This window comes from Pelodiscus sinensis, chromosome 12, assembly GCF_049634645.1.
Source record: "Pelodiscus sinensis isolate JC-2024 chromosome 12, ASM4963464v1, whole genome shotgun sequence".
Lineage (NCBI taxonomy): Eukaryota > Metazoa > Chordata > Testudines > Trionychidae > Pelodiscus > Pelodiscus sinensis.
Window position 1 is genome coordinate 49,415,040 of NC_134722.1, and position 15,316 is coordinate 49,430,355.

General features: G+C 44.9%; 1 protein-coding gene across 1 annotated transcript in view; it reads right to left on the bottom strand.

Moving 5' to 3' along the window:
* HYDIN (HYDIN axonemal central pair apparatus protein) overlaps positions 1 to 15,316 on the bottom strand; it is a 389,718-nt gene that overhangs the window by 332,729 nt on the left and 41,673 nt on the right. Inside the window, exon 3 of the mRNA XM_075940644.1 lies at positions 226 to 10,120. The gene's annotated coding sequence lies outside the window, so the exon portion shown is untranslated. The remainder of the gene's footprint in view (positions 1 to 225; positions 10,121 to 15,316) is intronic.

Sequence of the window (15,316 nt, forward strand, 5' to 3'; positions counted from 1 at the left end):
TTGTCTTGTAGGTCTCAGATCGCAACACCACATCCAGGTGGGATACTTACAAAATAAACAAAATCATGGGGCCACACAATGAGATGGGTTGTTCCTGGCCTGAAGGAATTCTGCAAGTCCAGAATCCAACACTGTGTAAGATTCAGGAGCCAATAGTTATCCTGCCCACAACATAGAATAGTTCCTTACTGGGATTTGTTAGGTAATCAAAGAATCATGTCTTACCATTTACTGGTGCTCTCTTTGATATTCTTCAAGCTGGCTCTTGTAATTGTTGCATGAAGAGTGGTTTGTGGGTTTTGGACAAACTGATGGATTTTAAAAGGAAAATGCAGTCAGGATCCAGTCTAGCAGTTTAAAGACAAGAAGCTCACGTGTCTTCCACACAGGAAAGAGCATACTGAGCATCTTCTACTCAGGAGTAGGGTTGCCAACTCTGCCAGATGGACCAGGCACCATTTGCGACATTGGCGTCCCAATGCATTCGGTCTGAGAGAATTCACAACTCTCCTCATGAGATATTACACAAATGTCTATCTTTGAACAACTCACCTTTTATTCCTTGTGGGGGCTGCCATTTCCTCCATGAATCCTCTTCCCAAAGGCAATCACAGTTTGAACGTCCTGGGCACAACATCTCCAGATTTCTGAGTAGGCCTTTGTAACAACTCAAGAGACTCCTCTCCAGCTAATCAATCATTAGGACTTTGGGAGCTCATTGCCAGGCAGATATGCATGCAGTGCAGACAGGATCAATAAAGCTCAGAGGGCTAGTCTAGAATTTTAAGCATGTTCCAGAAACAAATGCCCCCACATGAGCTAAAGCAGAATCTCCATTCACAGTTAACAGGCCTTTGGCACAGTGTGTAACTGTTCCAATTCCATCCATTAAAGCCTTACTATACAGATGTAAACTGACCAGTGTGATACTATGTTAAGCTTTGAAATTCATCATAAAAATTAAATCCTTCTGAACATCTCCCCTTCCCACAACCCATTATAGTTCATAGGGTCCAATCCCTAAAAACATGAGCCTACATCAATGGTGGGCAATAATCTCTGGTCCATTGGGGTTCTATATGTAGCTCATGAGATGTTTTGTTTAGTGTTGCCCATGCACAAAGTTGCCAGATTCTGATGCTTTTTGCCTGCATAGTTTTTTTCCTAAAGTTATTACAAAAGTGACACGCATGTAAAGCAAAGGCACATGAAGTGAGCTGAATGCTGATTGCATACAACATTGTGAGAGCCGTGCATGCACTCCCTCTGCATCCAAAGTGCAGTTATGATTCACACCCTGCAAATTCTAGCTACACAAGTGCAGTTAGCAAAACTAGCCTCTCCCAGGAGACTATCTTGGTTACGACAATCTTGTGGCCCACTGACATGAAGGAAGGCCACTCAAGTGGTCCCTAGCCTAGGTTACCCTTCACTGGCCTAGATTGGTCGAGCAAAAGGACTAAACCATTTGTTTAGAGCAGTGCTTCCTGACCTGTGAGCCGTGGCTCTCTACATGTGCATGAGGGAGCTATGATTGTGGGGGGGGGGGGGGATTAATCTATGTTCCTACTTTTGTTTTTTCAATTAATAAGACTATTTTCTAGGCTTAGAAAATAACTTGCATCTTATCTATAGGGTCTGCATCCTACACTGCTACTGACGCTGCAGGTGCTGAGCCTCCAGAAAAGAGCTTCCCTGCTGGGGGAGCATTTAGCAGGAAACCTCTGCAGCAAACCTTCTGCTGGAGCAAAGGGCAAAGAGAGATTCCTGCCTGTGGCAGCTGCAGCACCAGCAGATCAAAGAAGTGGAGTGAAGGAGAGACAGGTGCATCTTTGAAATTTAAGTGCTAAGCCTACAATGCAGCATACAATGAGCAGGAGAAGCTGGTAAAGATTCCAATCCAGCTGGATGGAAAAGGGGAAAAGGCCAACAATAGAGTGATGGGTATATTTTATGGCTCATATCTAGAATTAGTGGCTAGAACAAGTTAAGATGACTAAGTATTTAGCGCTGCAGCTTGCTGAATCCAGTGATAGCACCAGAACCCCAAGGGAGCATAGTCATGCCTACTGGTTGGAACAATGACAGTTAAGACTAATTCAGAGTGGTCGCAGTTGGCAGAAGTCAGAAGGGAGTTGGGAGCTAGGCTGGAGCAAGAGCAGAAGTAAGGACAAGGCTGGATTATAAGAAAGAGCAGGGATGGAGCAGGCTAGGGGTTGGGGAGTCTGGTACCGCTATCAAGCATTCCAAGCCATGCCATGCATTAGTGCAGCATGAACTGGTGTTCCTTCTGTGAGGTTTTTATACCTGTCCTGAGAGTCACTAGACCAGCTGCTGGCTTGGGTATTGGCTGTAGCCTAACACAGCAATTACTCATCTCCACATGTGGCTCAGTCAGGTACCAGGTCACACATGACCCATCCTCTCACAAAGCCCACATGGCTCAGCATCTGGGTCAGGACATTTGTCCAAGCAAGTACAAGAGCTAAAGAACTTTTATTTACAAGAGCCCATTCTTCTCACTAAAATCTTAGGCTGTGTCTGAGCATGCCAAAAAAATCTGCTTTTTCAAATTATAGTTTCAAAAACCCAGAGTAGATCATATTATGACAAACCATTTAAAGCTGAACAGCTTTCCAAAGTCATCCAAACTCTACTGTGCCTCTTGAATCTGGTGGCCTGACTTTTTTAATCTAGTGTCTTGAATTGGTTAAAAGACCACAGTATTTAGCTGTGAGAAGCCACAGTGCAAAAAAAAAAAAAAAAAAATCCGGAGCCACAGGATTAGAGGATGTACCAGACTCACAAAGCTTCACAACTGTTTTTTGCCAGCAGAGGAAGACAAACAGCCACATCATTTTAGCATGGGTTATACTTCCAAGCCTCCCGATGCTTTTATCAGTTCAGACTGGGAAGCGAGGCCAATCTCCAACCTAGAGCCTTATTCCACTCAGAGAAGTGTAATGCCCGAGGTCAAGAAGGCTGCATAGGACCCCTTAAGATTAAATAGAGGACAGGGTAGTTATTTGCTCTTTCCCTACAGAAGACTTCTATTGAACGATGTTGTTTTGCTGGATTCAGTCAGTATTTGCACATAAAGCCCTTAATCTTTTGAGTGTTTTTTATTTTCTGCCCGCAATCAGATAATCATATCACTGGAAGGGACCTTAGTCATGGCAGGACTAAGGATTATTTAGACAGGTGGTGTTCTGAATTGCTCTGAAAACTCTCCAATTATAAAGATTCCACAACCTTCTTAAGCCATTTATTCCAACGCTTAACCTCCATGGCAGGAAGTTTTTCCTAATGTCCATCCATTTGGGGAGTGGTTTGAACATTGGCCTGCTAAACCCAGGCTTGTGAGTTCAATCCTTGAGGGGGCCATTTAGGGATCTGGGGCAAATCTATCAGGGATGGTATTTGATCCTGCTGTGAGGGCAGCAGACTGGACCTGATGATCTCTCAAGGTCCCTTCCAGCTCTATGAGATAGGTATAGCTCCATATAGTCTATTCTAAAATCTCCCTGGCTACAGTTTAAGCCCATTGGTTCTTGTCCTATCCTCATAGATAAAGAAGAACAACTTTTCTCCCTCCTTGTAACAACCTTTCATGTACTTGAAAATGGTTATCATGTCCTCTCTCAGTTACCTCTTTTGCAGACTATATAAACCCATTTTTTCCATCTTGTTTCACAGGACATGTTTTCTAGACCTTTAACGTTTAATTTCCGGAAAAAAACACTGAAGAGTAGATTATTTATTTGCTGCAACTGATAAGTGCTATGGGGGAAGGAATACATTGTGCCTCCAGGAGGACAGCTAGTGTATTGGTGGGACATATTTGTGTGGGTGTCAGGCTGGCAACACTGGTCCCCCTCTATCCTGGCAATTGGTACTAAATGAGTGGAGAGTTTCTGATAGATCAGCTGTACCTAGCATGTTCTGTAGCTATTTTACTCTTCTTCTACGGTTCTCACTGGGCAGGGAATAGCAGATTCGTAAGATCTGCATAATCTATTTCAAGGCCTGGAAATTGAAAAAAATCAAATCTGAACACTAAGCCATTTGGGAATGTGAATCCGATTAATATTTATAAATCACAGTAGCACCTGGAGGTCCTATTGCTGAGAGAATGGCAGCCTTTAATCCCTTCCAGAAATTTTCATTATCCTCAACTGTAGGCATATCAGTAAACCTCTCTTGGAAACACTGCTAGAGTTCCCCTCAGACACTATATCATGAAGGAACTTGACACTGAATTTCTTCCATACGATTTTACCTGCTTGAGGTGATCTGGTGTTGCATACATGGCCCTCATGATGCAGACATGCTTCTGATCTTACGCTCTGACAATGACATAGTTACGGTGACAATGCCTAAAGCGAGGATATCTCCAGGTAGTTTTATATATTCTCTTGGCATGTGCTAAAGCCATTGGCTATGGTTACCAAGACTGGTTTGATGAATATGATGTTGAGATTCAGGGCCTGCTAAACCAGAAAAGAAGAGCTCATTGAATGTGGCAAAATGACATTTTACACCAGCAGAAGAAAGAGTTATACAAGCAACTCAAAGATGAAGTCTAAAAGGAAAATCTATGTCTTCAAAATAAATGGTGACTGAGCTTTACACTGATAAATGTGACAAAGAGCTTTTTTCAGCCAATAGGGACCTTTTATGGTCCATGTTCCCATGGTCCCACACCACTCCAAGCCCCAGACATGTCAATGTATTTTAAGGACAGTAAAGTCATAAAAGTCAGAAGGAAGGAGTATTTCAAGTTACTCCTGAACCAAGAGACACGTGTCTCTTATGCTACTATTAAATCTATACCTTAGCAACATAAAAGATAATATGTTGCTGGCCTCCTTGCTCTCGAAGAAGTACATAAGCTATCATGCAAACCAAGAACAAGGCAGAAGGGCCAGATAGCATACAAGCTCAAGTCCACAAGTTTAGAGGTGAAGAACCAAAAGGAAGCATCATAACTTTTTCTTCATTTCTGGAATAATGAGAGGATTTCAGAAGACTTGAGACATGCCAAAATCATTACGATCTTTAAGAAAGAAGATGAGATGAAGGATGGAAATTATCGAGGCATTGCCTTACTATCTATAGCAGGGAAAATTTTTGCCTATATCCTCTTAAACTAATTTCTTCCCCTTGCTGAGGAAATATTGCAGAAATTTCTGTGCAGTTTTAGATCATCCATCCTGGTGACTGACATGATCCACGTTACCTGCCAAATCCAGAAAAAGTCTCAAGAGCAAACTCAAGACCTGTACATGGCCTTCTTCAATTTCACAAAGGCCTTTGACACTGTCAGTTGCAAAGCCCTCCTGAAGGTGCTGCCCAAATTTGGCTACTCTCCAAAATGTATTAATGTCCTAAGGCTTCTTCATGACCAACAGATAGTGATTAATGGCTTGATGTCAGGTTGGCAGTTGGTTTCTAGCGGAGTGCCCCAAGGTTTGGTTCTAGGGCCGGTTTTGTTCAACATTTTTATTAATGACCTGGATGAGGGGATGGATTGCATCCGCAGCAAGTTTGCAGATGATACTAAGCTACGGGGAGAGGTAGATACATTGGAGAGCAGGGATAGGGTCCAGATTGACCTGGACAGATTAGGTGATTGGGCCAAAAGAAATCTGATGAGGTTCAACAAGGAAAAGTGTAGAGTCCTGCACTTGGGACAGAAGAATCCCAAGCATCGTTACAGGCTGCGGACCAACTGGCTAAGTAGTAGTTCTGCAGAAAAGGTCCTGGGGGTTACAGTGGATGAGAAACTGAAGATGAGTCAACAGTGTGCCCTTGTAGCCAAGAGGATTAATGGCATATTAGGGTGCATTAGGAGGAGCATTGCCAGCAGATCCAGAGATGTGATTATTCCCTTTTATTCAGCTCTGGTGAGGCCACATCTGGAGTATTGTGTCCAGTTCTGGGCCTCCCACTATAGAAATGATGTGGACACATTGGAGAGGGTCCAGCAGAGGGCAACCAAAATGATTAGGGGCTGGGGCACATGACCTATGAGGAGAGGCTGAGAGATTTGGGTTTATTTAGTCTGCAGAAGAGAAGAGTGAGGGGGGATTTGATAGTAGCCTTCTACTTCCTGAAGGGAGGTTCCAAAGAGTATGGAGAAATGCTGTTCTCAGTAGTGATGGATGGCAGAATGAGGAGCAATGGTCTCAAGTTACTGTGGGAGAGGTCTAGGTTGGATATTAGGAAAAACTATTTCACTAGGATGGTGGTGAAATACTGGAATGGGTTACCTATGGACAGGGCTTGACAATTACTGTAATCTACTCGCCGATAGTGAGTAGATTACAAGCTGGCACAGCCGCGCAGCGGGTCTGCACATGCGCAGCATACCGAACAGCGCAGCTGGCGAGCGGGGCTCACCACCGCTTGGCGAGCCCTGCCTATGGAGGTGGTGGAATCTCCATCCCTATAGGGTTTTAAGTCTCAGCTTGACAAAACCATGTCTGGGTTGATTTAGTTGGGGTTGGTTCTGCTTTGGGCAGGAGGCTGGACTTGATGACCTCCTGAGGGCTCTTCCATCTCTGTGAGTCTATGATCAGATAACTGCCACTGTTATCTACAATGGCCTGGACATGAAAACTTCCACCACAAAAACTGGGATTAAGCAAAGATGTTTTATTGCCCCACCTCTTGTGGAGTGGCATGGAGCTACAGGTCTGAATGTCATAGCTGGGGCCCATCTGCTCTGTTAATTATTGTTAGCTCCCTCTATAGAAGCACAGAGATAAATGAAGGGGAGAAATCAGTGCACATCCATAGCTAGGAACAGCAAACCATGCATGCTGGCCAAACCCTCCCTTCTATTTTAGGTGAAAAGCAAAGTTGGCAGCTACTACTGCAGATTTAATTATTATTCTACAGCTAGGGTAAGCAGTCTCCCAATGTCCAGGGCAGGGCCGGCTCTAGGTTTTTTGCCACGCCAAGCAAAAAAATCTTTTGCCCCCCCTCCCTTTTTTTGTCCAGGGAAAGTGCATGTGCAAATGCAGCTTGCATGGCTTGCTGGGGGGTGGGGCACACGCTCCGGGAGGAGCCCAAACCCCGGGGCATTTTTATTTCCTAGGAGAGCACCAGGGACTCCCCACGTGAGGACAATGGGAGGGCAAGTTCATCCACAGCAAGTCAGTTAACAACTTCTAAAGCGTGCAGCTGTTCACATCACCTAGTGCTGGAGTCCCGGTCCCACTCCTCACTCTGCAAAGGGATTTTATTATTAGAAGCCTTATAATCACTCAGACTCCAACCCCAACACATAAGCTGTCTGACTCTTGGTGTCCATGGACAAGAATCAGCCTCACTATACAATGAGACAATTCAAAGGGATTAAGAGAACTTTTGTTTCAACTCCCCAGCTCAACTGTCCAGAACAAGACAGGCACCAGACAACAAAACCCCACTAGCCTAGGACCTATTCCATGAGCGCAGCCCTGTGCTTTCTCCTTCAGGGACAGACCAAACAGCCTCTGAAGCAGGGTGGATTGATTTAAATAGCTTTGATTTACATCTCTAATTTTAATCATGATTTAAACTAGCAAGCAGAAAACCTTGGTTTAAATGAGCAATTAATCATTTAAATTATACTTTTAAAATATTTTCCAAAAGGATGGCTGAGTCTTATTGATTAGCAACCTTTAAACCATGTTGACCTTTATGCCCAATTTGGTGCTTCTATTGACTAACCAGGAGAATACACTCAGTACAGCTATCAACTAAATAAATGCCCAAATCATTGTATAACTTACATGTAATCAGATTATTAATTTTTACATTTTTATTCTATCACAAAATGGTGTATAATAGGAACACTTAAGAGACAGATTTTACCCCCTTCATTATTTGATAAGTGGTGGCTACTTTTTTAAAAACATACAATTTGCATCTACTTCTGTCTGGACGGAAATTCAATTTAAAATAAACTAAACCAGCATTTAATTTTTGTATGAAATAAAACTACCTTAAATGTGAAGGACACATAACAAAAAAGTATCCAAACACATTTTGCATCTAAAATTCATTTATTAAACAAAGGAAATATCCATAGTGAATTTAACAGATCGATTCTAATCATCATGTTCTTCAAGATGTTAGAATGCTCTCATAACCAGTTTTTTACTGAGAGAAGAGAAAACAAGTTTTTCTGCTTCGTCAACTCTCAGTTTTGCAATGGTGAATGAACTAATAATTGAATTGAACTAGCTGAATAAACCAAAGTGATGAAAACATTCTCTCTTCACCTGCAGAAGATGCTACTGTTGATGTAAACACTGGTTCCGGGTGCTTACACAGTAACTTACACTAGTGAACTGGTAGAATGTCTTTAAAAGTTGATAGGAGTTCTAATTAATTCATAAGTTATTTAAATAGGTTATGATAAATTTAGGCCATCATTTTTAATTTAATTTTAAAGGTATATTATTTAAAACAAAGCCTATTTAAATGGGATCACAATTCCAATTTTAATAAATCTCTCCTGCCCCAGGCAGGAAGGGACTTGGGGACATGGGCACTGGGAACACCAGAGTTCCCATTCCTCAGACAAAGGGGAAGGGAGAATCACCTGGGTCCCAGGCAGGGGTGAGGTTGTCAGGACACAGCACAAAGGGGCTAGGTTCCTGGACAGGTGTGTGTGTGGGGGGGGGGAGGGTTCAGGGCCCCGAGAGTAGGGGGTGGGGAGATTGTTTAGCGAGCTAGACAGGAGATGGGGATCCAGGTGGGCGGCAGGGAGGCAGGGTCGGGGGGGAAGGAGACAGGGTCCCAGCAGAGTTGCAGTGGGCCAGGAGGTGGGGTGCGGGGTTGCTGAGGAGAGGCTGAGGGGAGGAGAAGAGAGGAGAGAAGTAGTGAGGGGGGGTTGCAGAAAAGTGGGCAGGGGCACTGTGGCAGCGTGTCAGGGTTCCCCCGCCTCCTGCCCCCCCGTAGTGGCACAAACAGACTCCGCCAGCCAGTAGAATAGAGGGAATTTATTGCTTCTCCAGGATACAGCACAGCACAGATGTAATCTGGTTACAGGACAGACCTAGGATGCCTCAGCCCCCCTTGAGATGGGGGAGACTGGGCCCCTAAATCCCAGCCCGTTGCTTAGGCCGCTTCCTCCATGATACCAGACAGCAACTATCCACTTCCCTTCCAGCCCTGCCCCCCAGCAAGGCCTCCCCTCCTTCGTTTCTCTCCCTGGGAGGCAACTGGTCCAACAGGTTGGGAGCCCCTTGCATAATGACTCATCCCTGTCCTGCTGGGCCGTGCTACAAACAGCCACCAGCAGAGGTCACCCCCAGCCCACCGCCCAGCATAGCAACCAGCAAGGTACCAACACTACATCACAGGCACACAGGTGGGGGAGGGACAGCCAGGCAAGGGGGGGTTCACAGGCAGCGGAGCTGCGGGGGAGAGAACACTGGCGGGAGGTGGCCAGCCAGGGTGGAGTACGCAGGCAGGGGGGCCCCATAGTTGGGAAAGGGGAAGTTGCGGGGGGGAGAGACGCACAGAGAGGGGTGGCCGCCCAGAGGGGAGCTGCACTCACTCGAAGGCGAAGAAGAGGCTGCCAGGCTCAGAGTCACCAGCAGCAGCCACAGCCACCCCACACCGCCCTCCAGGAAGTGCCCCAGCAGGGACCGTTCCTCGGGGCTGCCCGCAGAGCTCCCAGCACCCCAGGGCTCGCAGCTCGAGGCGGCTTCTGCAGGTCTCCCTGCCTGCTCCTCTGTGGGCCGGAATGCCGCCCCTGAAAACTTGCTGCCCCAAGTATGTGCTTCCTTCGCTGGTGCCTAGAGCCGGCCTTTGTCCAGGGAGATCTCACTGACACAATGATAACACTGTGCATCACATACAGAAACAAAGACGTGTAAATTATGGGCAATGGGCAGTATTACCAGGGCTTTATAATTGTTGTAAAGGAAGAAGCATGTTTTAGTTATCACTCGTGAGGCACGCAAGCAGAAATGGCTTTTCTTCCTACAACAGTATTGCCGCCAGGTGCAGTATTCCATGACAAACAGATACAGCAGGTTAAATGGATAATCCATACACTCGCTTTCTCCTTCAAACTCAGTTTCCAAGCTGTCACCAGGAGAGTGCCATTTCTTAAACACTGTGGTGGAAAGGGGATAAGTAACAGTTTCTAAATCATCTGATAACAACATGCCCTAATTTGTTTAAAATTATATACATTTCTTCCAACATTGTAACTTTGCATAAATTTTGAAACTTGATTTCTGAGTGTAGCATTCTTGAAGGAGCAGATGATCAACCCCAGGAATTGCTTGTATGTAACTATTTCAACCACAAACATGAGGGAAGATGGATGTATTTTCTCAGCATCCCCCAACTCTGTTTTCATGGTTCTTTCTGGCCTACATCCTCTTGCCTCCTCACCTTAGCCACAGTGTCTGAAGGATGGCCCTGTGTCACATCTATTTGAAAGGGAAAGCTGATTTTTTCAATACCAAGGGTTCAATCCTGAAAGCAATCCACACAGGGAACTTCGGCCAAGATCAAAAACAGAGCAGCGGCTCTCAATCTTTCCAGACTACTATACTTCTTCTGGAGTCTGATTTGTCTTCTGTACCCCCAAGTTTCACCTCACTTACAAAGTACTTGCTTACAAATTTCTTACTTTCTCATTTTTACCATATGATTGTAAAATCAGTTGAAATATAAATATTGTACTTACATTCCAATGGAACAGTATAAACAAGTCACTGTCTATATGAAATTTTAGATTGTGATGACTTAGCTAGTGGTTTTTGTGTAGCCTGTTATAAAACAAGACAATTCTCTAGCTGAGTTGATGTACCCCCTGGAAGACCTTGGCACATCCCCAGGGGTACATGGTTGAGAACCAAGGAGGTAAAGGGCTTGTATAGTCCACTTTGCATCATCAAATTGAGCTCCAGCTGGAAGAGCTCTGTTTGCTATAAAAACACCTATCAATAAACAGCCTCAGAAAGGTAAACATGTTAACCTGTAACTTTAAGAAACAACTTTTAAAAAAAACCAAAGTAGCCTTGTGACACCTGAGAGACTAACAAAGATATATGTATAGTATCATGAGCTTTCGTGGGCACAACCCTCTTCTTCAGTAACCATATCAAGAAACAAATAGTCTGCAATGTAGCATTTGTGCAGTTAGCAAAAATTAACAGACCATGACTCACTTGCTAGATGAATATTCTTCCTTACAGAGGAAACCTGAAGTCAAGAGGATGAATCATTTGCCCAAAGTCACATAGTTAAGGCACAGAACCCAGGTCTCTTGATATCCAGACTAGGGATGTAATAGTATAGTCAATCAACTGTTAAGCAAAAACTTACAGGTTAATGCTATAGATTACATGCATTTCCCTCCTCTCCCTCTCCCTGCCAGTAAATTTCTCAGTCCTGGCTTGCGACAGTTCTGGGACCTACCCCTGTTGCAACTCAGAATTTCAAATGTATTAAGACCTGGGTGGGCGGCAGCCCAGCTCAATTCTGGCTCGTACTGGATCCCTCTAGACAAGGACTACTGCCACCCCACGCTGCTGCCTCTTTCTCAGAAGCAGCAGTACAAGGTGACAGGCACCCGGTCCACAAGGGGAGAGATTTTTTTAAACTGGCTCTCCTCATTGACCAGCTCCCACCTGGCACCCCACACTGCTGCCTCTGATACAGTAGCTTCTGGCCCCATCCCGGGGACTATAGAATAGTCAACTAACCCATAAAATGTTGTTAGGTTACTCAACTATTCAATTAACCGATATTTAACCTCCCTAACCCAGACCTCTCCATCTCCTCCAACCCAAAGATCTGCTTGATTTTGAACTAAGATTTCTAAAACCTGTGCTGATCATTAGGGTTCCACACACATTTCTACTCAAAAGGACCAGTTTCAGATGCTTATAACTTTTTCAGTCTTAGCTTTCTGGCTAAAATTTACAGTGCAATTTCATAATGGTCTGCCCATGCTTTATTGGTGCTTCAATGCAAGCATGCCAAAACAAGTATAGGCAGTGCTTTTTCTTTCTGTCTGGTTAGTGAAGGTGTGCAAGGAAAAGCTGGCCTATAGGAAATCCTGCCTCCTTCCAATTGCTATAGAAAAGTATATATGAAATGAAACAACAGCTTCATTGGCAACAGGTACTGCACAGTCCAGAGTACAGATGCTTCTATACAGCACTGTTCTAAAATAGTGAAATTTCTTGCCTTCTTAATACTAAATTATATGCAAAATATCTGCATTAAAAGAATATGAAGGTTGTAAAGTAAGGAAATGACAGAGATAAGGATCTTAAAGACTGAGCTAATGATGAAAGTAACTTAAATTTCTGATGAGTATTGCTAAATTTCTGATGTATTGACCATCCCCGGGGACTCAAGGCAGGAAGATGGGCAAGGTGCCACCTCCTGTAGTGGAACGCCCGAGCCAGCTCTTACCAGAGTGGCACGTTGGAGTGCACTGGCTTCCTTTCACCTCTGGCTGATGTAGTACTCTCTAAGCTAAAATACAGTGCCTACTCTGTGGCCCAGGCAGTAGCAGGTTCATCAACCTTTATGTAACCCAGCCACCACAAGGGGGAGGTAGAGTGTCATGTGGCATATGTGTGGATTACCTTTTCTGCCCACCAAACTTGTAGGATCAAGCCCAGGTTTTTAAAAATAAACTACATTTGAGTTTAACTTCAGACTCCAAAATACCTTCCTCTCTGCTACAGAAAGCAAGAACAATCATAAATGCAAGTCACCAAAGGTGTAACCAGCTCCTCCAAACATGTGCTACAGCCACTCTCTAGGATATATAGAATCATAGAGCTGGAAGAGACCTCAGAAGGTCATCAAATCCAGCCCCCCGCTCTAGGCAGGACCAATCCCAACTAAATCAACCCAGCCAGGGCTGTGTCAAGCCAAGACTTAAACACCTCTAGGGATGGAAACTCCACTACTTCCCTAGGTAACCCATTCCAGTGCTTCACCACTCTCCTAGGCTGTGTCTAAACTACATGCCTCTGTCGGCAGAGGCATGTAGATTAGACAGATAGGCAAAGGCAAATGAAGCCGCGATTTAAATGATCGCGACTTCATTTACATTTACATGGCTGCCGCGCTGAGCCGACAAACAGCTGATCAGCTGTTTGTCGGCTCACGCGCTAGTCTGGATGTTCCCCGTCGACATCAAATCCCTTTGTCGGCAGCCCCGTTATTCCTCGTGGGATGAGGCTTACTGGGGCTGCCGACAAAGGGTTTTGATGTCGACAGGGGGAACGTCCAGACTACCACGCGAGCCAACAAACAGCTGATCAGCTGTTTGTCGGCTCAGCGCGGCAGCCATGTAAATGTAAATGAAGCCGCGATCATTTAAATCGCGGCTTCATTTGCCTTTGCTGAACAAACAAATCTACATGCCTCTGCCGACAGAGGCATGTAGTTTAGACGTACCCCTAGTGAAATAGTTTTTCCTAATATTCAACCTGGACCTCTCCCACCACAACTTGAGATCATAATTCCTTGTTCTGCTATCCATCACTACTTTCTCCATCCTCTTTGGAACCTCCCTTCAGGAAGTTGAAGGCTGCTATCAAATCCCCCCTCACTCTTCTCTTCTGCAGATTAAATAGACCCAACTCCCTTAGCCTCTCCTCGTAGGTTATATGCTCCAGCCCCTTAATCATTTTGGCTGCCCTCCACTGGACCCTCTCCAATGCATCCACATCCTTCCTGTAATTTGGGGCCCAGAACTGGACACAATACTCCAGATGTGGCCTCACCAGAGCAGAGTAAAGAAGAACAATCACATCTCTGGATCGACTGGCAATGATCCTCTTAATACAACCTAATATGCCATTAGCCTTCATGCCACTGGACTCATATCCAGCTTCTCATCTACTGTAATCCCCAGGTCCTTTTCTACACAACTGCTACTTAGCCGGTTGGTCCCCTGTAACAATGCTTGGGATTCTTCTGTCCCAAGTGCAGGACTCTACACTTGTCCCTATTGAACCTCATCAGGTTTCTTTTGGCCCAGTCTTCCAATTTGTCTAAGTCACTCTGGACTCTATCCCTGCCCTCCAGCGTATCTACCTTTCCCCCTAGCTTAGTGTCACCCGCAAACTTGCTGAGTGTGCAATCCATCCCCTCATCCAGGTCATTAATAAAGATGTTGAACAAAACCAGTCCTAGAACCGAACCTTGGGGCACTCCTGTAGAAACAGATTGCCATCCTGACATCGAGCTGTTGATCACTACCTGCTGGGCCTGACCTTCCAGCCAGTTTTCTATCCATCTTACCATCCATTTATCCAATCCACATTCCCTTAACTTGCTGGCCAGAATATTGTGGGAGACCGTATCAAAACCTTTCCAGGGACAGAGGTAAGACTGACCGGTCTATAGTTCCCTGGCTCGTCCTTCTTCCCTTTCTTAAAGATGGGCACTACATTTGCCTTTTTCCAATCATCCGGAATCTCTCCCGATCTCCACGACTTTTCAAAGATAATGGCCAAAGGCTCCTCAATGACATTTGCCAACTCACGCAGTACCCTCGGATGTATTAAGTCCAGACCCATGGATTTGTGTACGTTTAGCTTTTCTAAATAGTTGCTAACCTGTTCTTTCCCCACCAAGGGCTGTCCACCTGTGTCACATATTGCGTCTTGGAGCTGACCTTGTCCGTGAAGTCAGAGGCAAAGAAAACATTAAGTACTTCAGCTTTCCCTGCATCATCTGTCACTAGGTTACCGCCCTCATCCAGTAGGGGCCCCACACCCTCTCTGATCACCTTCTTCTTGCTAAAAGGCCTGTAGAAACCTTTCTTATTCTCCTTACATCCCTTGCGAGATGCAATTCCAATTGTGCTTTTGCCTTCCTGATAATTCCCCTGCATTCTCGATCTACACGTTTATACCCCTCCCTAGTCATCTGTCAAAGTTTCCACTTTTTTTTTTTTTTAGGTCCCTTTTTGTGCTTAAGTTCACCAAGGATTTCCCCGGTAAACCAATCCAGTCTCCTACCATATTTGCTTCTCTTGCTACGCATTAGAATGGTTTCTTTCTGTGCTTTCAATAAGGCTTCTTTAAAATACTGCCAGCTCTCCTGGGCTCCTTTCCCCTTCATCTTAGCATCCCAGGGGATTCTGCCCATCAGGTCTCTGAGGGATCCCAAATCTGCTTTTCCAAAGTTCAAAGTGTGTATTTTACTACTCTCTTTTCTTCCTTTGGTCAGGATCCTGAAATCTACCATCTCATGATCACTGCTTCACAGGTTGTTACCCACCTCTAAGTCCTCTATTAGCTCCTCTCTGTTTGTGAGCAACAGG